The sequence below is a fragment of the Sus scrofa genome, chromosome 14 (assembly GCF_000003025.6).
Source record: "Sus scrofa isolate TJ Tabasco breed Duroc chromosome 14, Sscrofa11.1, whole genome shotgun sequence".
NCBI lineage: Eukaryota > Metazoa > Chordata > Mammalia > Artiodactyla > Suidae > Sus > Sus scrofa.
Window position 1 is genome coordinate 27,411,506 of NC_010456.5, and position 26,697 is coordinate 27,438,202.

Genomic DNA, 26,697 nt, shown 5'->3' on the forward strand with positions numbered 1-26,697 from the left:
GTCTATTTATCTATGTATCATCTATTATCTATCATCTGCCTATCATTTGCATCTATCTAGGTATCTATCCACCATCTATCTATCATGTCTATCATTTGCATCTGTCATCTATTATCTATTATCTATCTATCTATCTATCCACCTATCTATCATCCATCTCTGTATCTCCCTGTCAACGACCTCATCTGTAAAATGGAGATATTATTGGTCCCCACCCTGTGAGGTTGCTGTTGTCCACAGTAAATATTCCATAAGTGCTTGTTGCTGCCATCAGTGTCATTGCGACCAACAGGGGCACATGCCCAGCCTAAGGGAAGCAGAGTCTTCTCAGCTCCGGCTGTTTGTTGACAGGGAGTCAATGAGCTCAGAGCTGCCAGATCTTCAAATAGCCTAAGTCAGAAATCTCAGCCTCAAGTAAAATTCCTAAACTCCAATCTTGAAAATGAACACACAAGATGTAACTATGCTGAGTGGGCCAAATAGAACACCTGCAGGTCACCCGAGCCCAAGAACCTGAAATCTGCATCCTCCACAGGAAAGCAGGTGCATATGTGTTAAGTGTGTCCCTGGCCACGGCAAGTTTCCTTCTCCCATTCATCTCATTTACCAAGCATCTGGGGCTCTGGTGCATCCTTTGACCCAGGCAGTGTCACCCTCATAACCAGGTGGGGACATTGGGGCTCAGGAAGATGGAGAGAACTGCCCAGAGCTTGGAGCCTATAAGGGGTAAAGCAGGGATATTTTTTTTACAGCCACACCCACAGCATATGGAAGTTCCCATGTTTGGGGTTGAACTGGAGCTGCAGTTGCCAGCCACGGCAATGCAAGATCCATACAAGCCACATCTTTGACCTACACGGCAGCTCATGCCAATGCGGGATCTTTAACCCACTAAGCAAAGCCAGGTATCAAACCTGCATCCTCATGGATACTAGTTGGGTTCTTAACCCGCTGAACCACAATGGGAATGCCAAGCCACAACGGGAACTCCCAGGGACTTGAAGCTAGATTTTCATGAGTGTAAAAACCATTCTCTTTAAGAGGAGTCAAAAACTTCCTCCAGTGTATCTACTCTTCAGCCTGCCCAGCACAGAGATACAGAGACAGCAGCCTACGTGACAACGGACAGATGCCTCCATTGGGCCTTAAGCAGCCCCAGGCAGAGGTAACTGCTTCCTCACCTGCCTCCCACCTTCACAGAAACAGCCAGGAAGGAAATACCCAAGTTTTCAGCAGCTTGTGCTGGCAATGCGCCTGCGAGGTATTAAGTAAAAGCTGTTGTTTCCCCTACAGACATCTCTGTTTGGGTTTGTATATATCCATGTGCTACATACAGAAATCACGTTTAATTAAACACAGTGAACTGGCACCGAGCATATGGAGTGACTGTGAATGTACCACTTCCCACCCTCACCTGCTGTCCTGCTGGACTGTCCCAGGAAGGCGTTGGAGGGGCGGATCCTGTTCATCTTGTTGGATGATGCTCTTAGGACCTGAGGCTGCATGGGCATCTTTACTCTCTCTCTCCCTCATCTCTTCTTCCTTCATAGAAAGAACTAAAAGCAACAGAGATATCACTGTTTTTTGTAGTTTCTCAATAGACCTCACAATCACTTATCGCTTTTTTTTTCTTTCTTTTTTTTTTTTTTAGGGCCACACCGGCAGCATATGGAAGTTGCCAGGCTTAAAATCGAATCAGAGCTGCAGCTGCCCGGCTACACCACAGCCACAGTAACACCAGATCTGAGCCACATCTTCAACCCTCACCTGATGGCAATGCCTGATCCTTAACCCACTGAGCGAGGCCAGGGATCTAACCCATATCCTCATGGATACTAGTTGGGCTCTTAACCTGCTAAACCACAATAGGAACTCTGATGACTCATTACTTACTTTGAGTTCTGGCTTTTCCATGCTCCTTGAAAAAAACCAAACACACTCTTTTGAGGTTTCATCTGTAAGGGTCAGTGGTCACTGGTGGGAATTGCCTTGTTAAGTGCCTGCCAACAGAAAAAAAATCATTTCTTCATCTTCAGAGTTGGCTGGAGAGAGTATTAAAAGGGAACCAGAGGCTTCTCATTAAAGCAATGGACTCAGGGCTGCTAGCTGAAAACGTCTCTGGAGAGACAAGGAGCCTTTCCAGGACTCATTCTTAGCAGGACACTTGTTCATTGCCAAAGTAGTGTTCAGTCCCAAAAGGTAAAAACACTAACAGATTCTCATTCTCTTCTGCCCTACCTTTTAATGATCCTCTAACTGCTATTTGCATGTAAGGGCTGGGAGCCCAGCAAACTGCAGGCATGGACTGCACTTTCTTCTTCTTTATAATCTCCCCCAAGCACATATTATAAACCTCCTTAATTAATTAATTTTTTTGGCCGCACCTGTGGCATATAAAAGTTCCCGGGCCAGGGGTTGAATCTGAGCCACAGGTGTGATCTACACCACAGCTGTAGCAACACTGGATCCTTAACCCACGATGCCACAGCAGCAACTCCATAAACCTCCTTTAAGTGTAGAAAATGTCATTAAAGGATTAAAATTGTTAGCTTGTCAGAGCCACCTTTTGCAAATAATTTTTTCTTAAAATTATGTCCTAAGTCTATACTTTTCAGAAGGTGGTAGGTTTGGTAGAAAAGGGAAGAAATATCTCCTTTCTCCCCCCAAAATCTAGCTGTGTCCAGAAGGACATGGCCTTCCTTAAAGGGCTCTACAAAGTAGGCCCTCATCTGTGTCAAAGTAAGAGAATAAATAATTCTTTCTCCCTTCAAGCACTTCACAGTGGACAATGCCCATGGATCTGCCCAACAATCTTAAGAAATTCAACATAATAGCTAGATTTTACCTTGTTGTGATTTTTTTACTATTTGCAAGCAATTCCCCTGTTAAAGAACTGGCTTTTAGAAGATGATGATGGGTAAATAGCATATACTGAGCATTTTCCTGCAGTGGTCTGTCTGTCTTTCTTTCTTTCTTTCCTTCTCTCTCTCTTTTTTTTTTTTTTTTTTTTTTTTTTTTGTCTCTTTAGGGCCACACCTGTGGCATATGAAAGTTCCCAGGGTAGGGGTCAAATCGGAGCTGCAGCTGCTGGCCTACACCACAGCCACAGTAATGCTGGATCCAAGCCATATCTATAGCCTACACCACAGCTCATGGCAATACCAGATCTTTAACCCCCTGAGCAAGGCCAGGGATCGAATCTGCATTTTCATGGACACCAGTCGGGTTCGTTACTACTGAGCCAGGATGGGAACTCCTCCTGCAGTGTTTTAAGCATTGATGTGGATTAACTAATGGAATCACTGCAACCAATAGATGAACTGGGTATTAATACTGCTCCCATTTTGCAGATGTGAGAAGTAACACCCAGGCATTTAGTAGCTTCTCCAACGGTAGAAACCTAGTAAGTGGTGGTCGGTTGTCTGTGCGCTTAACCTCTCTAGGCTAGAAAAGTGGTCCAGGTTTAGGTGGAGTGGCTGAAGGAATTTAGTACAGTGTTGACCAGATGGGAATTGGCAGAGCTATGGAAGCCAAAACCAGGCCGTGGGTGTCCTCTCTCCCAGAGAACAGGATACGTGTTGGAGCTCAATGAAAATATCTTTACACTAAGGAGGGGGATTTTCCAGGCAGCTCAGTCCTCTGTGTAAGAAACCATGCAGAAAGCAGCACATACAAACTGGAGGTCCACAGACTAACTCCAGTCAATGCATGTACAAAATGACCCAAAGAGGAGTTCCCGTTGTGGTGCCACAGGATCGGCAGTGTTTGCTAGGACGCAGATTCGATCCACAGCCCAGCCCAGTGGGATTAAGGATCCAGCACGGCTGCAGCTGCGGCATAGGTTGAATCTTCAGCTCTGGCCCAACACCTCCATATGCCGCAGGGTGGCCAAAAACAAATAAAACAAAACAAAATGACCAAAGAGTTTCTTTCTCTCTCTTATCAAAGGACTGAGTCAATTGTCTTTACTGAGTTCTGCTTAAAAACCTGAAGAAACTTACTAAGGGCCACTGTGTGCAAATTAACCAGAGTGACCATGACATAACATGGCCTTGGGATCAGTGGAGCAGGCTTTCTCCATCTAGGTGTTATTGACATCAAGGGCCAAATGATTTCCTGTCATGAGGGGCTGTCCCAAGCAGGGAAGGATGCTTATGTGGCCTGGCCTTGTACCCACTACTGCCAATAGCAGCACCCTGACCCTCAGGGAGAATGCCAAAATGTCCTCAGACATCGCTAAACCTGATCTGGGGGCAGATCACTCCAGTTAAGAAATACAACTGAGGCTATAGGAGTTTATCAGAATACACATCCACAGAGGGCATTATCTTTGGAAGAATCCACAAGGTCCAATATCAGGAAGGTCCAGTCTCTGCAATCTGTTAGCCCATCCCAGGATATTGAGTCTGTCTCATGATTTCCCCACAACTATCCTCAAAGTTGAGCTCAGCAAGGTGCTGGGCAGGGAGGAGGCAGCATGGATCCGCCCACCAGCATCCTCTAAATAACATCTTGGGATCAACTCATGTTTCCTTGGACTCAGAGATTACTTCACACCCTCCTTTCAGCGGATCACTGTGAGGCAGCTCTAATGCCCTGTTTCAATGTCTTGGTCAATGGGGTAAATAACACTCATTGTCTCAGCCAGACCAGATCCCACTTGTACAGGACTTTAAAGCAACACGGTAGGGCCTTGGACACAATTACAGATGCTGCAAGGGGCCTGCCAACCACTCCATGGGGATACCCAGACCCAGTCCTTTTGGTCCCTACACTGAGCATTGGGTAGCAGCTCTGGAGGTGTCAGAGGTAAAAACAAACAAATAAGCGGTATGTAGCTTGTACTCTCCAAGAGGGTTCTGATGGATGAATCACCACCCACAGAGGTTGCAAATGTTCTTTGTGTCTGTTTGCTTGCTTGTTTGCTTGACTTTCTACAAAATGGCCAGTTGGTTTTGGCTTGTTTTGCCAGCAATCAGAGGTTCTGGCCATCCTGAACTCCCATCCCCACATGGAAACCCTCAGCTGGAGCCAGTCCCAGGGCCTCTTTTATTTAAATAGTAAAGTGTTCTCGAGGTCACGTCTCTGCTCCTCCTTATTTTCTCTTACACCTCATCTTGTTCACACATCCCCATCACAAGCCTGATTCTCGGGATATTTTATCCTAAGACTCTTGGATTGATGGTATGTGAAGCCCTGTCCTGAGCACTGTGAGAGTTTTACAAACCTTTGACCATAGTCATGCCCTTGGGAGCTTATGGTACAAGAGGTCAAATGACTGTCTTGGAAATCTACAGCATTCCTCCTTAGTTGAGTTTTCCTTCTCTTTACAATATGAAAATTCAGAATGGCAGGTCCTCCCTGAAGACCCTCTTTTAAGTTAACTGCAGTTTCCTTCTACCATAGAGAGTTCTCTGATGGCCTAGCTTGTTAAGGCTCCTGCCTTCTCACTGCTATGGCTTTGGGTGCTGCTACATGGTTCACGTTCAATCCCAGGCCCAGGAACTTCTGCATACTGCCTATGCAGCAAAAAAGAAAAAAGAAAAAAGAATTTAAACAAAACAAGAGAGAACTTCTACCATAGACTCGCCACTTCTCTGAGGAGGGGTCAGTCAGCACATCCTCAGAGAGGTGGAGGTTGATGATGCAGCCATACCTGGGGGCTAGAGGTCTGGGACTGTTTCCTCAAAACTTTGCAGGTCAAAGGAATAGGAAGGTTAGAGCCAGCTTGGGATTCAGCACCAAGGACAGCACCCCATCTCACCCTGCTACTCAGAAGTCTCCACTGGTTTTGCATGGATGCATCTGCAACATCAATATTGAATAGGCTCATAAGGGGGCCTCAGTGGGAAACTCTGATGTGGACATAAAATCACAATGTGGAGGCCGGTTCCATCCTAGGAGATTAGATTGTGTTCTGTCCCGTTAGGTTTCCTCCTGCCAAAGTAGATTATTGAGCTAATTTACTGCTTCCATCTGCAAGCTCTCCTCCTCCCTTGGAGAGAGAACAGGACCTTATAATCATCACTTAGGATGATTTGCTTGATCAGCCAAGGGTGGAAATGTTCCAGGGCCAGAGATGGTTCAGGGGAAATTGGGAAGGTTGACAAATCTGCTTGGAATTCCATAGGAGCTTTTTTCTGGGTTTCTTAGAAATGGACCTGTTCCTAGTACCATCCATAATAAAAAACCTAAGAAAGTGGGAATAGGCTAGGAGGCCCCCGCACCCTCGAAGGGAAATGGACAGTTATGTGAAATCTTAGTAAACATCAAACTTGACAATAAAAGACTGAGGGTTTCTTTTCCCCCTCTGAAACCAGAAACTAATTTTAGTCAGTGGAGATCTTAGCCACTGCAGAAAAAAAAAAAAAAAAAAAGGACTATTCTATTAATTCTGGAATGGAATAGACTAGAATAACATAACAACATAAAATACAAACTAGCATAAAATAAAATATTGTAACATAAAATAAGGAAAATAGGTCTGGTGGTCAGAAGGACTGAAATTGTCCCTATTTACAGGGGATAGAAAATCCCAGGAAATCTGGAAAATGGTTACTAAATTTTTTAAAAAGATTTTTGCAAGGTTATGGATACAAGGTTAAAAAATAATCAGTTGGATTTACTGGCAGCAGCCAGTTGGAAAATGAAGTTTTTAAAAAGTCATAGAAGGTCCAAAGTATAAAATACCTAGGAATAAATATAACAGATGCATTTGGGATTTAGATGCAACAAAACACGGCCGAGAAAAATTAAAGAAGACCTACATAAGTAAAAATGCATATCATGTTCACAAATGGAAAATCTCAGTATGAATAGGATATTAATTCTCTGTACATTGTTCTATAAACTCAATGGAACCCACATATACATTCCAGCAGACTATTGGGAGAAATTCGTATCCTGATCCTACAATTTTCATGTAAACTTAAACAACCTAGAATAACCAAACAAATTAATCAAAACCAGAACAAAGTTGGAGAACGTAACTCGCCTGATGTCAAGACTAACTCTGAAGTTACACTACTCAGGACAGATACATTTGAAAAAAGTAAATATAAACATGAACAGCAGAGGAGAGTATTCAGAAATGGATCTACCTATGCATGGTCTTGATTTCTGACAAAAGTGCCGAGACAATTCAGTAGGGAAAGGAAATGTTATTCAACAAATGGTGATGGATCAACTGGATATCTACAGTTTATCTTATTTTTTTTTTTCTTTTTACTGTTGAACCTGTGGCATATGGAAATTCCCAGGCTAGCGGCTGAATCGGAACGGCAGCTGCAGGTGTACACCACAGCCACACTGGATCTGAGCTACACCTGTGATCCGTGCTACAGCCTGCAGCAATGTTGGATCCCTAACCCACATAATGAGGCAGGGATCAAACCTGCATCCTTACAGACACTATGCTAGGTTCTTAACCCACTGAGCCACAATGGGAACTCTTGGATGTCCATATTTTTAAAAACATCACCATTATCTCATACCACAGATAAAACATAACAGGAATTGCCAATAAATAAATATAATCTAGTAACATTATAAAATTTCTAGGAGAAAATATGGCATTTGGGGGGCAAATTTGACTATGGAAATGTTAAAACACTAAATATTTGAATCCCCAAAAAATAATTTATTAAACTTCATACAAATTTAAAAGTTTTGATCTTTGAAAAATACCATTAAGAAAACGAAACAAAAAGGCAGAAGTTCCCTTGAAGTGCAGCTGGTTAAGGATCTGGTGTTGATGCAGCTGTGGCGCAGGCTGGATCCCTGGCCTGGGAATCTCTACATGCCAAGAGTGTGGTGAAAGAAAGAAAACAAAAAGGCAAGCAACAAATTTAGAGAAAATGTTCACAACACATATCCCAGACAAAGACAATTGATAGAGCTCTTACAATCAACAAGAAAACAAACAGTGCCATATGAACATGGACAAAGAATTTGAAAAGACACTTTATAAACAAGAAACATGAGTCCTCGGTAAGCACATGAAAAGATGTTCAAAATCATGAGACAATAGAGAAATGCAAATTAGTATCAAAATGAGATAACCCAGCAAACCCATTCTCGTGGCTAAACTTTAAAACAAACAAACTGGGGAGTTCCCGTCGTGACACAGTGGAAACGAATCCGACTAGGAACCATGAGGTTGCAGGTTCGATCCCTGGCTTCACTCAGTGGGCTAAGGATCTGGCATTGCTGTGGCTGTGGCGTAGGCTGGCAGGTGCAGCTCTGATTCGACCCCTAGCCTGGGAACCTCCATATGCCGTGAGTGTGGCCCTCGAGAGACAAAAGACAAAAATAAAACAAAACAAAACAAAACAAAACAAACTGACCATACCTAGCACTGGAACTCTCATGAACTGTGTGGAAATATTAAATGGCAAAACTCCTTTGGAAAACAGATTAGCACTTTTTAATGTTAAGCAAATATATAGCATATGACTCAGATATTCCTCTTCTAGGTAGCAAAAGAATGCATATGCCCACTAGGACTTGTTTACGAATGTTCATAGCAGTTTTATTTTTAAAACCAAAAACTAGAGTTAACTCAAAGGTCTATTGATAGATGAGTGGGAAAACACAATCTGGAATGTCCACATCATGAAGTATGATTGGTAAGAAAAAGAACAAACATGGACAAGCCTCAAAATTATTATACTGAGTGAAAGAAGTTATGCAAATTGGATTTCATAATGCCCAGTTGTATAAAAATATGGGAAAAGCAAACTAACCTCTAGTGACATAGCAGTGACTGCCTGGGGATGAGGCTGGATGGGTGAAAATAGGTATCAGGAATATTTTGAGGGAGTTCCCATTGTGGTACAGTGGAAATGAACCTGACTAGTATCCATGAGGATGCAAGTTCGATCCCTGGCCTTGCTCAGTGGGCCAGGGATCTGGTGCTTCCGTGAGCAGTGGTGTAGGTCGCAGATGTGGCTCGGATCCTGCGTTGCTGTGGCTATGGTGTAGGCCAGCAGCTGCAGCTCCAATTCAACCCCTAGCCTGGGAACTTACATACGCCATGGGTGTAGCCCTAAAAAGAAAAAAAAAAAAAAGGAATGTTTTGAGGTGATAGATACTTCTTATCTTTGTTTTGATGATGTAATTTTGGGTGTTTACATAGGTCAAAACTTAGTAAATTATACACATTAAATATGTGCTCAGTACTCCAATTTTACTTGAAAAAAATCATAATAAAAAGATCATCCATCATTCTCAGCTTCCAGAGCACAAATATAGGCTAAGTGGCACCAAAAAACTCATCAAACTCTGGTTAGTAAACTGATAAAGCAACCTTAAAACCTAATTTTTAAATTATGAAAATGATCATCATGGCATAATACTTAGAAAGCTCGGAAATGTTAAAAAGAAGAAATGCTTTCATATATTTCTGTAATTCAGAGAAAACTTTCATATTTCCTACTGCAAAAATTCATAAAAGGAAACCTCATTAAAATGGAGCCTGGGGGCCAGAAAGGGGAGCTCTCATACATAAACCACTGCATCTCAAGACAGATCTCAAGAGGAAGAGGAATATTTTGCATCTCCAGCAAGAAGTGGCATTGCTATACCACCTGCAGCCAAGGAAGAACATTTTTCTCTTTTCCTGACAACAGCTCAGCCAATGAGAGACCATCACCATCACAATTCGGCCAATGAAAAACCACTATAGTTAAACTCCCTGTTGCCTCCAATGGGCTTTTTGTTTAAAATAGCCCCTCCCAACTTCCCCTGTTCCTCTTTAAAAGAGTTTCACCTCCTCTGCTTTATCAGGGCTATTTGTGTTTTCAATACGTTTCCATGTCCTGAATTGCAGTTCTTCACTGTTCCCGAATTAGCTCCTTTTGCTAGTAAAATAAACAAGTATTTTCATTGTTTTAAGTTAACACTATACTCTCAGAATGTGTGATTCTTGGATAACTGAATTCATAGTTCATCATATGAATGCAAGTCTGATCAACAGAACCACTAGAAAGTGGGTGAAAATCAATAATTGTTTATAATATTTTTTATTTTATGAACAATGCAATAGTTAGTATTATTGACAAAAGGAAAAAAGTCTACATCATAACAGCAAAAACATTAAAAATGGAAACAAGCTACTGTGAAAAGAATTGCGTCTTCCAAAAAGTCACTTATTGGACTGTCCTGGTGGCTCAGTGGGTTAAGGATCTGGCACTATCACTACTGTGGCTAGGTTTGCTGCTGTGGCACAGGTTCAATCTTTGTCCCAGGATCTTCTACATGTCATGGCCTTGGCCAAAAAAAAAAAAAAGCCATTTATTGCCAGTTTTTTTTTCTTCTTTTCTTTTCTTTTTGGCTGCCCCGTGGCCTATGGAGTTCTCAGGCCAGGGATCAGATCCAAGCCACAGTTGTGACCTATGCTGCAGCTGTGCCAACACTGGATCCCTAACCCATTGTGCTCGGCAGGGGATTGAACCTGTATCTCAGTGTTCCAGAGATGCTGCCAATCCTGTTGCACCACAGCAGGAACTTCCTATTGCCAGTTTTGAAGGTGAACCAAAAGACTCAGTGGTGCCCGGCTGACCAGCTGCATTTGTAAGGACACCGTGATTAAGGCCACCAGCAATGCTGTGCCCTGGCAAGAAACTTCTAGCTTCTCTCTGCTTAGCTTGGTTTTGGTTGGGGGCAGAGGGGTGGTAGGGAGGTTCCAGTAGCCACAGAAACCAGAGTAGTGAGAAGAGTACCTGTAAGGGGTCTTCCCAGAGGAGACAGCTGCACCTGAAACACCAGAGGGGAGGAGTCGTGGGCTGGGGTGTGAAGGGAGATAGCTCTCCCTTCTATCTACCTCCTGGGTGGCCCTTACCTGTCAACGATGTCACAGAGGAAACACGACCATACATGTGCAGTCCCTACTCTACTCTCTGGGGCTTGCCCAGGTACCCGACACTTTAAGAAATAGACAGGTGAGGTCTTAAGATGCCTAGGTCTGTGTAAAAAGCTGGCCTCAGCATCAGCATCTTGGTCTTGTTCATCACCCTTCGTCTTTCCTACTAATGGTGACTCAAGGTCTGCTTCATTCATTCTGCCAAAGGTTCACAGGCTCCTTCCCTCCCAGTTCTGTCCTCCTGCCTCCCTGTGTTTGGGTGACTAACACTTCAATCAGCTTCTATACCCATGAGGATTAACCCAGCAAACAGGAGCGTGGTTCTGTAAGGGAAGCCTTTGGGACGCATTGTAAAAGAGGATGGCGTTGCTAGTGACAGGAGTTTGATCCTCTGTGGCAGAAATGTCATCAGGAGAGGCTTCCCCCTGGAACAGGAATACCTCCGAAAGCCTGGTGTTGGAGGGCTCTGCTTACTGAGCCCCGCCAGCCCCGCCTGGCCCCCTCCCAGGAGCTTAAAATGTGTCAAAGGTCAGCCCAAACCCAGAAGGACGCATGCAAAAGAGGATTTAGTTGTGAGCATGTGCCAAGATTGTGCCAAGATGAAAATAACCAGGCATTTCTGGAGACACTCTAGGGAATGGAAACTCTCATACATTGCTGATGGGAATGTAAATTGGCATAAGGCTTTGGGGGAACAATTTAGAAATACCCAGTAAAGTTGATGCTGTTCTTGCCCTGGAAATCAGAAAGCCTGCTCCTGAGTGTATGTGTGTGGGGATATGCATGTGTGTGTATACATACAGATCCATGCCTATGTCTATAGACACAGGGTGTATATACAGGTGCACACACAGAAACATAAGAATTTCAAAGAAAAGGCGATGAGTTCCTATTGTGGCTCAAGGGGTTAAGAACTGACATAGTATCTGTGAAGATGTGGGTTTGATCCCTGGCCTTGCTCAGCAGGTTAAGGGTCTGACGTTGCCGTGAGCTGTAGTGTAGGTCAGAGATGTGGCGCAGATCTGGCATTGCTGTGTCTGTGGTGTAGGCCTGCAGCTACAGCTCTGATTTGACCCTTGGCCTGGGAACTTCCATGTGCCATAGATGCAGCCATAAAGCTTTAAAACTTTTAGAAAAGAGAAGGCTAATTGCAAATGGACCTTTATAATATAATAGTATAATACCATGATAAATAAATATAATAATAATATATATATCCACCAAACCATAGAGTGGGGATGATAGCTTTCTATTTATAGGTACAATATTTCCAGTAAGTGTGTGTGTGTGTGTGTGTGTGTGTGTGAATGTAATTTTTTTTAATTCCTCAGAATAACTAAATTGAGAGGAATGGCTACCTCCTGGGAGGGAGAAAAGAAAATGTGGTCGGAATTGGTATGTTAAGGTTTCAATTTTCTCTGTTGTGTTTTCTCTCTTTTAAAGAAACTACAGGATATTTGGCAAAATATTATGGTTTGACAAACCAAATGATAGGTCCATGGGTGTTTGTTATACTCAAGTCTTTAATGTTCTGTAAACCAGAAATACTGTATTTAAAAATAGAAAGTTATCATCCCAGCCCTCTGTGCTTTAGCGATTGCACTGCTGTTGTTCGAATCTCAATGACCTATTTTTATCAGAAATGCTCCAAGAAATTCCCTGACTCCTAATTCATCTCATAATTTTAAAACCAAACTGTGACTCCCATTTCACAACCCACAGAAAAATTATTGGAGGTTCCTTTACGTTTTCTTCTCCTTTTTTCTCCATAAAAGCAGCATCTACTTTGCGTATTGGTTTGAGTGACCTTATTTTTGCTTACCTAACACTTCTTCAGAGCTCAACACAATAAATCTCGATAATGAGCGAAGGTGCAGGGGCTTCAGCTTTCTCAGCTGCCACATCTACAACTATTTCTCATACTAATAGCTCATCCCAGCTGCCAGCTCACTTGATTTTGTGGAAATCACCATGACACGTCCGGGGACAGCTAAGACAACTGACCCAATTATATAGTTTTTTCCCTCTTTCTCTGTGTCTCTGACAATATCTCCAACCCTTTCTAGGAAATGGAGGTGCAGAAAGTAACTGATGCTGTTTCTCTAAAGGCAGCTTTTAGGAGCTGTTCCTCTCTCTGCTTTCCACATTAATGTCCAAAATGAACACTCGTATCGTGCATAACTTAAATATCCTTTGTGAACACGTGCTCCTTCTAAGTCTTCTAATGTAAAACATGAAACCTGTGCTTATTGGCTTAGAAAGAATGTGACAGACCTGACAATATCCGCAATGAATGGGTATGTCTTCCATGATTCTCCTCGTTGTCCCTGGGGTGGACGTTTTTGGATTCGTCTGAGCCAGGACCTAGAGAATTTGCACTCTGATTTGTTTCATGACATTCTGAATAAATAACATATTTCACATGGTCGCGTTCCCATTGTGGCTCAGCAGGTTCAGAACCCAACTAATATCCATGAGGATGCAGGTTCGATCCCTGGCCTTGTCCAGTAAGTTAAGGATTCGGCTTTGCCGAAAGCTGCAGTGTAGGTCACAGACGTGGCTTGGATCTGGCATTGCCGTGGCTGTGGTGTAGGCCAGCATCTGCAGTTCCGATTAGACCCCTAGCCTGGGAGCTTCCATATGCCGTGGGCGTGGCACTAAAAAGAAAAAAGAAACCTCACAAAGTAGTGTACAGGGAAAACTCTGCCTCCTGCTCCTGTACCTTAGATCCCCTACTCCCTCTCCCTTCTGGTCAACAGTGTTGTTATCATCAATTTCTTTATGAGTCTGACAGAGAAAGTCAATGCATCTAAAATAATGGTGTTGGGGGTTTGGGACTGGCAATATGCACACTACTGTCTATGCAATGGACGGTTAATGGGGACCTGCTTAGAGCTCAAGGAGTTCTACTCAGTATTCTCTGACAACCTATATGGGAAAAGAATCTGAAAAAGAGTGGATATGTGGATATGCATAACAGAATCACTTTGCTGCACAGCAGAAATTAACACATCGCAAATCAACTAGACTTCGATAAAACTTAACGATGAAAAACATAAAATAAAACAAGGGTGTTGACTGAGCATGTCTGTAACACCTTTGTCTGGCCCAAAGGTAGAAGGTGCCCTAGGGGTTCCGCACACGGGCCAAGGGAAGCCGTGGCCTGGAAGTAATGCCCATCAATTCCTCTGCAGTCTCACTGGCCAGAGCAGCCGCATGCCCCCTCTGACCACGAGGAGCCAACAGTGCAATGCCACCATTAGCTCAGGAGTGAAAACACCAAGGAGGATTGGTGAACAGCTTCATTAACATGAAGACATCGAGCTTAGGAGATCCAGGATCAACACTCTGCTTCAAGGACTCAGAATCTGATCGTAACTCTCATCATTGTTTCATGGATTTTTCCTTTTTATTGAGACCCTGACCCTATCTTTGACATGCAACTAAGGAAGCAAAGAGCCTTCAACTTTTTTTTTTTTTACTTTTTTTTTTTCTTTCTTTTTTCAACAGCCACACCCACAGCATACGGAAGTTCCTGGGCCAGGTGTCATATCGGAGCTGCAGCTAAAGGCCTAAACCATAGCCACAGCAACACCAGATCCAAGCCGCATCTGCAACCTATGGCACAGCTCATGGCAAAACTGAATCCTTAACCCACTGAGCGAGGCCAGGGATTGAACCTGAATCCTCATGAAAACTATGTCAGGTTCTTAACCTGCTGAGCCACAACGAGAACTCCCCCTTCAAGTTTTCCAAAAGCTTCTGCATCCACATGAAGCAGAACCTCTGCTGCATTGAGCGAGGCTGCTCCAGCCCTGCATTAGGAAGAACCTCATTAGCTATGGTGCCTTTACCACTTTGAGGGCAAGCTGGCTTCTCCAGATAAGAACGGCTGTAAATGAGGCCAGGGTACCAATTCCACACCTTGTGCAAGCTACTAAGCTAGCTTCTCTGCGGAGGCCCTGGAGGATGATCAAAACTCCAGCCATCCACAGGTTATGCTGGCCACCAGGGGACCAAGTAGCAGCTGCATCAATGCATTCCCTTTCCTGACTTGCCCTGGCATCTCAGCAACAAGATCTTCACACATAAAGGATGACACTGTGGTTTCCACTCAGGAAACTCTAATCATGGCACAGGCTTTGTTCACGGCTGAGATGGCCACGATCAGGCCCAAGATGGACTGGCGGTAGAGTAATAGGTCAAAAGTGTGCATGGATAAAGGACCACAGACATCTCACTGCAATTGCCTTGGGGTGTTCATTGCACTGGGACAAAGAGATAGACTGAAATGGTTCAAGAGCTCATTCCTGGAGTTCCCATTGTGGCACAGTGGAAATGAATTCAGAATTCAACTAATATCCATGAGGATGCAGGTTTGATCCCTGGCCTCACTCAGGGGGTTAGGGATCCTGGTGTTGCTGTGAGCTATGGTATAGATGGGCAGCTGTAGCTGGCAATTCCACCCCTAGCCTGAGAACTTTCCTATGCTGCAGGTGTGGCCCTAAAAAAAAAAAAGAAAAGAAAAAGAGCTCATTCCTGAAGCCTAGACGTTTCTGTGAGTTCCAAAAACCTTTAGCCAGTTCCTGCTCTACTTGCATCTCCACTTGCATATCTGACATGCATTTCAAATTTGAAATGCCCAAGACTGAAATCCTCTTCTTCACCACCTCCACCCACCGTGCGCTCTTCCTATAATCTTCCCCACCTCAGTTAACAACCCCTCCATCCTTCCAGGCTGAAACTCTGTCATCTTTGACCCACCCCTTTCCTTAGTAGCTCACGGTGGGCATCAGTGACTCCTGTTAATTCCACCCGAGAAACATACATAAAAGCCTAGTATTACTACAAGCCACAGAATGGGGAAAACTTTTGCAAATCAAATATGTAGTAATGTACTTACATCTAAAGTACATGAGGAACTGTTAAAACTCAAAAATATAAAAACGAGCAATTCAATTTCAAAATGGGCATGGTGCTGGAAAAGACGTTTCTCAAAAGAAAATACGTAAATGGCCAATAATGACATACAAAAATGGTCAGTGTCACTAACCATCAGGAAATGTAAATCAAAACCACAATGACAGGAGTTCCCTCTGGGGCACAACAGCATCAGTGGTGTCTTGGGAGTGCTGGTACTCGGGTTCGGTCTCTGGTCTGGCACAGCAGGTTAAGGATCTGGCATTTCCACAGCTGCAGCTAAGGTTGTGACTGCAGCTCAGATGTGAACCCTGGCCCGGGAGTTCCATATGCTATAGGGTGGCCAAAAATGGAAAAAAAAAAAACAACAAAAAAAACCCACATGAGATTCCCTTAACTCCCACTAGCAGACGTACAGTTTAAAAGATAGACAATAACAAGCATTGGTGAGGATTTGGAGACAGTGGAAACTTATACATTGTTGTCGGGAATTTAACATGGTGCAGCCACTTTGGAAAGCAATTGAGAATGTCCATAAACATGGAGGTATCATAGAAGCCAGCATCTCTCTCTCTCTACACACACACATATATATATATATATATACATATAAAAAATATTATTATTATGTATTTTGTATGTAATGTATATAATAAATATATTCAAACATTTTAAATATTAATTTCATTAAAATAAAATATTATATACATAAATATTATATATAATTATATTTTATAAATATATATTTCCCCCATGGATTATCACAAGTAACTGGGATCATCAGCTTTCTCCAAAAAATCTAGAGCTCACAGCACCTTAGAAATACCAGTAATCACCGGTGACTTTTTCTTTCTTTTTCTTTTTCTTTTTTTTTTTTTTTTTCCTTTTTAGAGCTGCATCTGAGGTGTATTTAAGTTCCTGGACTAGGGGTTGAATCAGAGCTGCATCTGAGGAGTATGCCACAGCCATAGCAACACGGGATCTGAGCCACATCTGCGTTGTACACCGTAGCTTGTGGCAACACTGGATCCTTAACCCACTGAATGAGGCTAGAGATCAAACCCCCATCTGCACGGAGACTGTGTTGGGTTCCTAACCCACACAGCCACAAATGGAAACTCCACCAGTGATTATTTAAATGTCACTTGAGCAAAGAGAGAAACTGAACTCAAGACCAAGAGAAGAAAACATATATACACATACACACGAATACCGACATATGCATACACGCACATGCACACATATACCCCTGCATGTATAACACACGTGCATCAGTACATACATACATATACCCAGGAGAAAAAGAATAGAATAAACTATTCAAAAACCGTGGTTCAAAGAAAGGACATGTCCTGTGCATCCTCTAAGTGCAAGGACATTGGGGTTACAAAGACGAACCTGCAGAGTGCCTCTATCCCCAAGAAGTCTGAGGACTGAGTAAGGGAGTTACAATTAGCTCACAAGTGGAATGGTGTTCTGAATGCCATTTGAGTCTGAAATCAAATCAAAACTCTTATAATGTTCAATTAACCTGGGGTCTCTACAGCACTTCTCTTCTGGGCAGAAATTCAATGGAAAGGATTTGCTGGCTCTTGTAAACCCAAAGTATGTAAATAGTCCTAAGTGTTGAGCTCTCAGAGGAGATGAAAATACTCTGTCTCCAATTAATGAAGAGCAGATAATTTGGTCATATCTCCTACTGGGCTCACTGTGTTAATTACACAAGCCCTAAACTCATTCTTATTAGACAGGGCCTCTCAATCTGGGCATTATTGATATGACAGACTAGGTTACTATTTTTTATAGGCGGGGAGGCTCCCCTGTGCATTGTAGGATGTTCAGCAGCTTTCCTGGCTTCTGCCCACTAGATGCCAAAAACATCCCAGCATGACAACCAAAAATGTATCCACAGATTTTCCACCACCTTCTTGGGGACAAAATACCCCCTTGGGAAAACCATCAACTTAAGATGATACTTCTAAAGTAATCTGATCTAAATACACAGTTAGAAAGGATTACGGAGGTATAACTTTTCTTACTTGTCCTTTGCTGGTTAGATCTATTCAAATACTCCTGAAATATCACAGGTGGAATTGTGCCCAAATGTTCATCTGCAATATTTTATTAGGGAAATTTTTTCTTGTTCTGAGTAATTATGAGTGACATGCACGTATGAGGCAATGTCAGATGGTAATAAAAAGTGGTAACTGTCCCTGAATACTTGCTCATAGGTCCAGTTATGGGATATGAAAACAACAGTGGCTCAAGATAAGGATTAGGCTATATGTTCATTACTTGAGGAGTTGTTCTTCCCCAGGAGAGGTGAAAATGAATACACTCAGTGCTCCAGAACACAGAAAAGACATGATAAAGATGGATTTCAGAGACAGCATCAGGAGTGCATTTTCCAAAAGGATGAGAATTCCAGGTAGTAACAACATCCAGATGAGAGTCAGACCCAGGCCAGCCTCTGGAGGATGAAGACTCCAGGATGAAAGATGTATCCTTTTTCATGGTTGACATGGCCTGACTCCACCCATCCTGCACTAATGAGGGGCTATGGGCCATGTGATGGTCACTGGGGAGATCAACCTTTGCCATGAGGAGTTTGCCTCCACTTTCTGCCCAACTTCCTGCCTCAGGGAAGGGTCGAGAGTGCTCTGGAAATAAGCACAGCCTCCTGCGGTGTTGGGTCTCAGACACCAAATGTCAACAAAGAGCTGATTTCTACTCCAGCTCTGAACATTCAAGGCCGGAGCCCTGAGAGCCAGTGTTTTGGAAAATTGTTGTATCCTAGAGCAAACCTGTGTCCTTTCTCTGATCTAGAGGGGCCAACTCATCCTCATGATGGCAGCTAGAGTCTGAAGACCACATTCTTTGAATACAGAATTAGAACATGCGGTCTATTAGGAGTTACCTCATTAAAGGAGCATAATACTTGAAGTTAGGAAAGTCCTAGAAAGTCCAGGCCAACCTACCTGGGATGAAACAAGACACTGAAGACCTACAATCACCAAAGCCAGTCTATCCATGCATGTACCTTGGACGCACACACATCCAGGTGACATATGGCCAAAATGGAAAGCTACTGTGTGTCAGCCTCTATCCTAGGTGCTGAATAGATAGCAGTGAACAAGGCAAGGGGGAGGTGACAAGTAGCCAGAAGACAAATAGTAAAGGAGATAATGAGTAGGTAGTGAATGTGATGGGCATGGGCACCCTTCTCTTCAGTATCCTCAGCTCTCAGTCCACTCAGCACATGGCAGGAGTGTACTTCCTGGCCTCTGTGGTAGGTGGCCCTGTGGCTGCTTCTTTGACTACGTCATGAGCAGAAGCGATGTGTCCCCCTCGTAGGCAGGAAACTTTGTTGCCAGTACAAGACCCTCTGAGGACCAGTGACATTCAGTATGGCAGCTGCTACTGCAGCTTAGTCTGCAGGGCAACTACAGCCATTGAAGTCATCTGAAGATGGCCCCCTGACATGAGTGAGAAATAAGGCTGTATTTAAAGCTGCAGAGACTTTAAGGTTGTTTGACATCTCAGCATTAAGTCCTCTGTCTAACTGACACAGAGATAATGCAAAGACAAAGATGTGAAGGAGAGAAGAATAATTTGTAGCCTTGACAAAACGTTTCTCTGAGAGCCTGCTGTTTTGAGCTGCAATCTCAGATGGAGACATGGGAACATGCATAGCAAAGGTCCTTGGGGTAGAAACAGCATGTCATGTGCAAGCAATATACACACATGCACACCCTTATGCAAAGACTCAGAGGGAAAGGGACAAGAAGAAGGCAGGGGATGAGGAGGGCTGCCTTGTGGAGCCCCTGAAGACACATCCAGGAGATCCAGTCCATTGATGATTAAGTCCGTTTGCTAAAATATTGCACCATCCAAGCATTGGCTGCATTTTCCAGAGAGCACACTCAGCGGTGGTCCTTCCTTGGGTGCAAAGATCTAACATGTTCTAATTGACCAATGGCATAAATTAAGAGCAAGATTCATCTTAACTACTAAAATAACTAAAGAACAGAAAATTAAGCTGCTTTCCTCAAGAGGGTCCCGCTCACAACTCTGACCATGGTCCTGAAACTTAGTGTCTTAAATCTCCTCCCTTTGAGAGCCTCCAAGAAGCCAGGTCAGACGCCTTTTTTTACATTTACATCTCAAAAGAACCCTCTGAGGAAGCTACTATCACAATTACATGGCACAAAATGAAATTGAATTAGAAAAGTGAAGTGAGGAGTTCAAGGTTATCTCAGTCAATAAGTAGTTGAGCCAAGCCTCAAAACAATTGTGACTTCAAAATTCAGGTTCTTTCTACTGTTCCAGGTTACCTCTTCCCTAGAGCTGTATCGGCTTTGGAGGCTCACTTTTCTGGCACTGCCGAAAACAACATAGGATCTGCACACTTTCAGATAAATTCAACCCGTTGCTTTATCTATCCCTCACTAGTAGGCATAACCTCCTTCCATGTGCAGTAATTCTAACAGTGCTTTGCAACTTTTCACCCCTTCCCTCTGATAGAGCCATTCTCCAAAGTCCCAGGAATGCACTAACTCCAGAATAGATGAAAATTGTTGCTGCACTGAAAGAAAAATAAGTGAAAAATCTCTAAAACATTCCAGAATAGCCTGACCTTAAATGTCTCCCTTGTCCACCCTGTTTGATATTTTGATCTTGGTTATAGAGTTATGATTAAAGACATTCCCCAAGGGCAAGACAAGATAACTTTGATCTCACGGATCTTTGGGTGACCAGCCCCCTTGCTCCCATCCCAAACTCTTGTCATTGCAGTTCCCATGTGAGTGGATGTATAAAAATGAAACACAGAGCATCTAAATGATGCAGTCATAACCTTCATAGGGCATGTGCCCATGTTCACGCAGAATATAAGAAATGTCAACCTAACATAGTCCATTCAGGGAAAGATGCCAGTGAGTCTCCAAATGCTGACAATACAGATTAAGGTGCTTCAAGCCAAAAACAGTATTCACCTTCTCAGGAAATATGCTCACAAGCCTGTGAGTTGCTGTCAAGCCTCCTTTAGAGTTAATCCAGTTGGATGCCAATGCCAACATCTCCACAGCATTGAACTCAGCATCTGGACTGGACCTCAAAGTGAAGTAGCCTTGCCTTTCTGCAATGATGAGTGCCTTCTAGAGCTCTTCTTTCTCCTACAGGCAATTTAGCCTTAGCAACTAGAATATGAACCTTGAATGCTGCACTCTGAGCTCCTCTACCCAGGTCCAGCCAGGCTGATGTACTCATCACAGGGTTAAAAAAAAAAAATTGCACACAGATGGCCTAATCTCAGCCATTTCTCTGTTGGAAATTCCTTCCATTTATTGCTGATACACGCTGATAATCATATTTAAAACATGATTAAACACCACCAGCCAAGAATGGCTATTATGCTTCACAGACTTAGCAAGAGAGGGGCGCTGCAAACCACACATGGGGTAAATGGGGTATTTTAAATTACACTAGCTGATCTATTATTTTGTTTTTCATGCGATGGTTCGTTACACATATAACTAATCATGCTAAATTGTAAGTGTCAGGCTTTGACTCTTAATAGTCTAATTTAAATTAAATTTGTATTTATTGTCCTGATCATGTTTCCAGCCATTTGACCAGGACACTCCCATCCACCAAAAGGAAAGGTTTATTGTTGCTACCATAGGGATAATTAAAATACACTGATTGTTGAGAAGTCGAAATGATTGCTGGAGGGAACAAGGAAACATTCTGCTAAAGCCTATTTTTTTATTTCTTTCCAAGATCACATTTTGAAAATAGTTTAGAAATTGCAAACTAGTCACTTCCTAGTTAAATGGTCACCATACCATATTTTTAACTAGAAAACACCCACCTCCAAATGGACAGCTTAACTGACAGGTCCTCCTTCCAAAGCACCTGCCCAGGTTCATATAAAAATTCACCACTGTGGAGTTCTCATTGTGGCTCAGTGAGTTAAGAACCTGACATGGTATCCATGAGGATGCAGGTTCAATCCCTGGCCTTGCTCAGTGGGTTAGGGATCCAGCGTTGTTGCAAGCTGCAGCATAGGTTGCAGATGCAGCTCGGATCCTGTGTTGCCATGGCTGTGGCTGTGGCATAGGCCAGCAGCTGCAACTCAGATTTGACCCCTGGACCAGGAACTTCTATATGCTGTAGGTGCGGCCATTAAAACAAACAAGCAAACAAAAGCACCTCACCACTGCGATCTTCCTACAGAACTCTCAAGGGTCTCTGTTTAGACTCATCATGATAAGCAAACGGTTCCTGAGTATCTGGGGACAAATTCTTCCGGGGTGGAGGCAGGTGTCAGGAATGAAACTGGTCTCCACTAGAAGTATATTCATTGATAAATGGTGAGTCAGGCACATGCATTATTGCAGGTCCTGAACAGTTCTAATCCTAGTCCTGCTCTTTTCCGCATAGCGTGGATGGAGCTGACCTGGCTTCCCAATACAGAAGGGGACCTATGGCCTCGGACCTGCCCATTAGAACACCCCAGCCACCTGCACAGAGAACCCCTTGAAACCCTAGGGGAAGAGAGCATCACGAGCAGGACATTACTATAAACTTTAATTGTTGGTAAAGAGCACCTCTCTGTTCTTTGAGGATTTAGAGCCCTAGGGAGAACCTGGAGCTGCCAGGTGTTGGTATATGAAGAAAGTCTTCCCAGAGACACGGGAGGCACAGCCCAGAGAGGGTGAAAAAGTTACCATCCAATATTTGACTCCTGGACCTTTTATGCCTGGGTTTTACTTTACTTTTTTTTTCTTCCTTTTGCAGCTGTACCCACCACATGTGGAACTTCCAGGGCTAAGGGTCGAACTGGAGCTGCAGCTGCTGGCCTACACCATCATCATAGCAATGCCATAACCAAGCCATATCTTCAACCTATGCTGCAACTTGCATCAACGCTGTAACCCACTGAGCAAGGCCAGGGATTGAACCCACATCCTCACAGATACTAGTCAGGTTCATTACTGCTGAGACACAACGGCAATTCCCAGGACTTAAGTTTTCAACTCATTTGGGTGTCTGGGCTTGTTTAGTTCCATCGGCCTAAAATGATCAATGGCTTTTACTCAAGCCATTAAAGAGTTGGCTTTTCTATCATTTGTAATCACAGGAGTGTTAGATGTGATTTAGTCAGAAACTACACATGTGACCTCGGAGGAGTCACCAGACCTCACTCAGCCTGGTCTCATCCTCTTCAAGGAAGAATAAGAATATCCTTGCTCAGTGTAACACAGAACTCTTAACATCAGAGACAAAGGCAGAACATGGCCACGCATGATGCTCTTTGCAGGTAGCATCCCAGAGGCTTTGGCCACCTGGATGTTAAACACACCCCACAGGCCTGCATCCCAGCGCCAGCCCAGGTTACACACAGGCAGGACACCCTCTTCATGGCTCCCAGGCATCATCCAAAGGGTCTGGGCATTTGAACCAAGGCCTTTCATGCTGCTTCATGATGGGAACCAGACTTCCCCATGAAAAGGAGAGTGGGACACCAGATCGGCCTAAACCTGAGGGGCACTGGGCCAGATGGTTATGAGTTAAGTCCCCTCCTGCTATAAGATAAAGGGTAAGCTTCCATCGCTATTGGCTGCCATGTTCAACAGCACAGGTCTACAGCAATACCGTCATTATAGAAAGTCCTGCTGGTCAGGGCTGCTCTGGAGCATGAGGGTATCATCAGAAACACTGGTTAAGCTTTGCTTGCTACTGTTGCTACTGTTGCTTCTGTACACCTTTGGGTATAAAAATTGGTGCAAAACTCATGCTGATTTTTTTTTTTTTGGTCTTTTTGCTATTTCTTGGGCCGCTCCTGCGGCATATGGAGGTTCCCAGGCTAGGGGTCAAATCGGAGCTGCAACCACCAGCCTGCGCCAGAGCCACAGCAACGTGGGATCTGAGCCGCGTCTGCAACCTACACCACAGCTCACGGCAACGCCGGATCCTTAACCCACTGAGCAAGGGCAGGGACTGAACCCGCAACCTCATGGTTCCTAGTCGGATTCGTTAACCACTGCGCCACAACGGGAACTCCCTCATGCTGATTTTTAAGGTGGCATCAATTGCTAATGTGATGTAACATCAACTCTGCACATGCTGTAATTATACCATAACGCGTTTTAGTTTATATTGGGGGGAAAATGATAAAAGGGGTAAAAAATGTGATTGCTTTTGCTATACAGAAAAAAACTGAACTGGCACGACATTGTAAATCAACTATACTTTTTTAAAATTTTTATTTATTTATTTATTTATTTCCGCTGTACAGCATGGGGACCAAGTTACACATACATGTATATACATAATTTTTCCTCCCATTGCTGTGTTGCAATGTAAGTATCTAGACATAGTTCTCAATGCTACACAGCAAGATCTCATTGTAAATCCATTCCAAGCACCACAGTTTGCATCCATTAACCCCAAGCTCCCGATCCCTCCCACTACCTCCCACTCCCTCCCTCTCTGCCTGGGCAGCCACAAGTCTATTCTCCAAGTCTATGATTTTCTTTTCTGTGGAAAGGTTCATTTGTGCTGTATATTAGATTCCAGTTATAAATGATATCATATGGTATTTGTCTTTCTCTTTCTGACTTATTTCACTCAGTATGAGTCTCTAGTTCCATCCATGTTGCTGCAAATGGCATTATGTTGTTCTTTTTTTATGGCTGAGTAGTATTCCATTGTGTATATATACCACATCTTCCGAATCCAATCATCTGTCAATGGACATTTGGGTTGTTTCCATATCTTGGCTCTTGTGAATAGTGCTGCAATGAACATGCAGGTGCATGTGTTTTTTTAAAGTTTTGTCCGGATATATGCCCAAGAGTGGGACTGCTAAGTCATATGGTAGTTCTATGTATAGATTTCTAAGGTGTCTCCATACTGTTCTCCATAGTGGCTGTACCAGCTTACATTCCCACCAACAGTGCAGGAGGGTTCCCTTTTCTCCACAGCCCCTCCAGCACTTGTTATTTGTGGACTTATTAATGGTGGCCATTCTGACTGGTGTGAGGTGGTATCTCGTGGTAGTTTTGATTTGCATTTCTCTAATAATCAGGGATGTTGAGCATTTTTTCATGTGCTGTAAATCAACTATAATAAAAATTTTTTTAAATAAAATGAAAAACCACTTAAGAAACCCTGAATGATTAAAACAAGTATTTTATAATGACTGACAATGGTCATATCTGATGATGAACAGGAGCAATAAGAAGTAACAAGCGTACCCTAACCTCAAATACATATATCTATGATGTGCAATGTAAAGGAATAAAAGACTTTTTAGTAGTAATAAAATAGTTGCTTAATTCAGAAAGCAGTAACAAGTTGGAACATCTGTCTCCTAGGAACCACTGCTATTGCAAGCTTGACGTTCTCACACATGTAACTGTGGAAAGGAATCTAAAATTTTACTGTAATTTCATAAATCATGTTGTGACTTGGGCAAAATGGTGTGAAATCATTCATGAGGAACCTCACGAAACCAATCTTCCTCATCCCGCCATCTTGTATTCGAGGGCGGATGAGAGCTGACTCTATGTGGACTGCTGAGGGTGTTTGGGAAGAGGATAGCTGGGCACTTATAATCAGACTCGGGGAGTTCCCGTTGTGGCGCAGTGGTTAACGAATCCGACTAGGAACCATGAGGTTGTGGGTTCGATTCCCTGCCCTTGCTCAGTGGGTTAAGAATCCGGCGTTGCCGTGAGCTGTGGTGTAGGTTGCAGACGCGGCTCGGATCCAGCGTTGCTGTGGCACTGGTGGCACTGAGGCCGGTGGCTGCAGCTCCGATTCAACCCCTAGCCTGGAAACCTCCATATGCTGCGGGAGCGGCCCAAGAAATAGCAAAAAGACAAAAAGACAAAAAAAAAAAAAAAAAAAATCAGACTCGGGGCAATTCTGATCCCATGCCAGCTTTATTTGAATCAAGCTCTCATCTACCCCATGCAAATGGTACCTGTATCTTCGTGGCCTGAAGGCACTTCTTCCCACTGTTTCAAATCAACCTCAAATTCGTACCCTTCTTTTAAAAATACTACATATTTTGCTTTCACTTAGAGGTGTGAGAATGAATTACAACAAATTTCAAACTCAGGAGTTCCCATTGTGGTGCAGCACAAATCCTGCTAGGAACCCTGAGGTTGCGAGTTTGATCCCTGGCCTCACTCAGTGGGTTAAGGATCCGGTGTTGCCATGAGCTGTGGTGTAGATTGCAGATGCAGCTCGGATCCTATGTTGCTGTGGCTATGGCGTAGGACAGCGGCTACAGCTCTGATTAGAACCATAGCCTGGGAACCTCCATATGACAAAAAAAAAAAAGTTTCAAACTTAAAAAACAATCATAACCTCCTTTTTAAAGTTTATCAGAAAAAAAGGGGGGCTGACCAAATAGCCAAGTGATACAATTATCCTGAATTATCATGTAGATTTATCTTTGGGTCTCACTTAACCCGCCCTCTGGCCTTATGAGAGAGAATTCAGCAGAATTATTTTGTTAAGGGAGATTATTCTTTATTCTTTTTCTTTCTCAGTAAAACAGACACATTTTTCCCCCTAGGACCTTAACTATAGTTCTTACAGAAACACATTTTATTTAGCTTTGGGAAACTTAAATTCTTTCAGTTTCAGTTACTACTCATTTGCTACTGATGTGCTTGGTAAAATTTAAACATAATTAACTGGGGATTTGAGATTTTAGTTTGCTTTTTTTTATCTTATTTATTTACTTATTTGGCTGCACCAAGGCATGCTGAAGTTTCCAGGCCAGGGATTGAACCCACCCCCCAGCAGTGATGACACTGGATCCTTAACCTGCTAGAACCCCAATTTGCTTCTGTTTAAGGTGAATAGGATGGATTTGGCTTTTGTGTGCCCTGCTGACC

General features: G+C 43.3%; 1 long non-coding RNA gene across 1 annotated transcript in view; it reads right to left on the reverse strand.

Annotated features, from left to right (window-relative positions):
• LOC106505915 overlaps positions 935-26,697 on the reverse strand; it is a 65,539-nt gene continuing 39,776 nt past the window's right edge. The window contains exons 3-4 of the long non-coding RNA XR_001300802.2: positions 1,894-2,000; positions 935-1,556 (exon numbers count right to left, since the gene is read on the reverse strand). This is a non-coding gene — a long non-coding RNA (uncharacterized LOC106505915). The remainder of the gene's footprint in view (positions 1,557-1,893; positions 2,001-26,697) is intronic.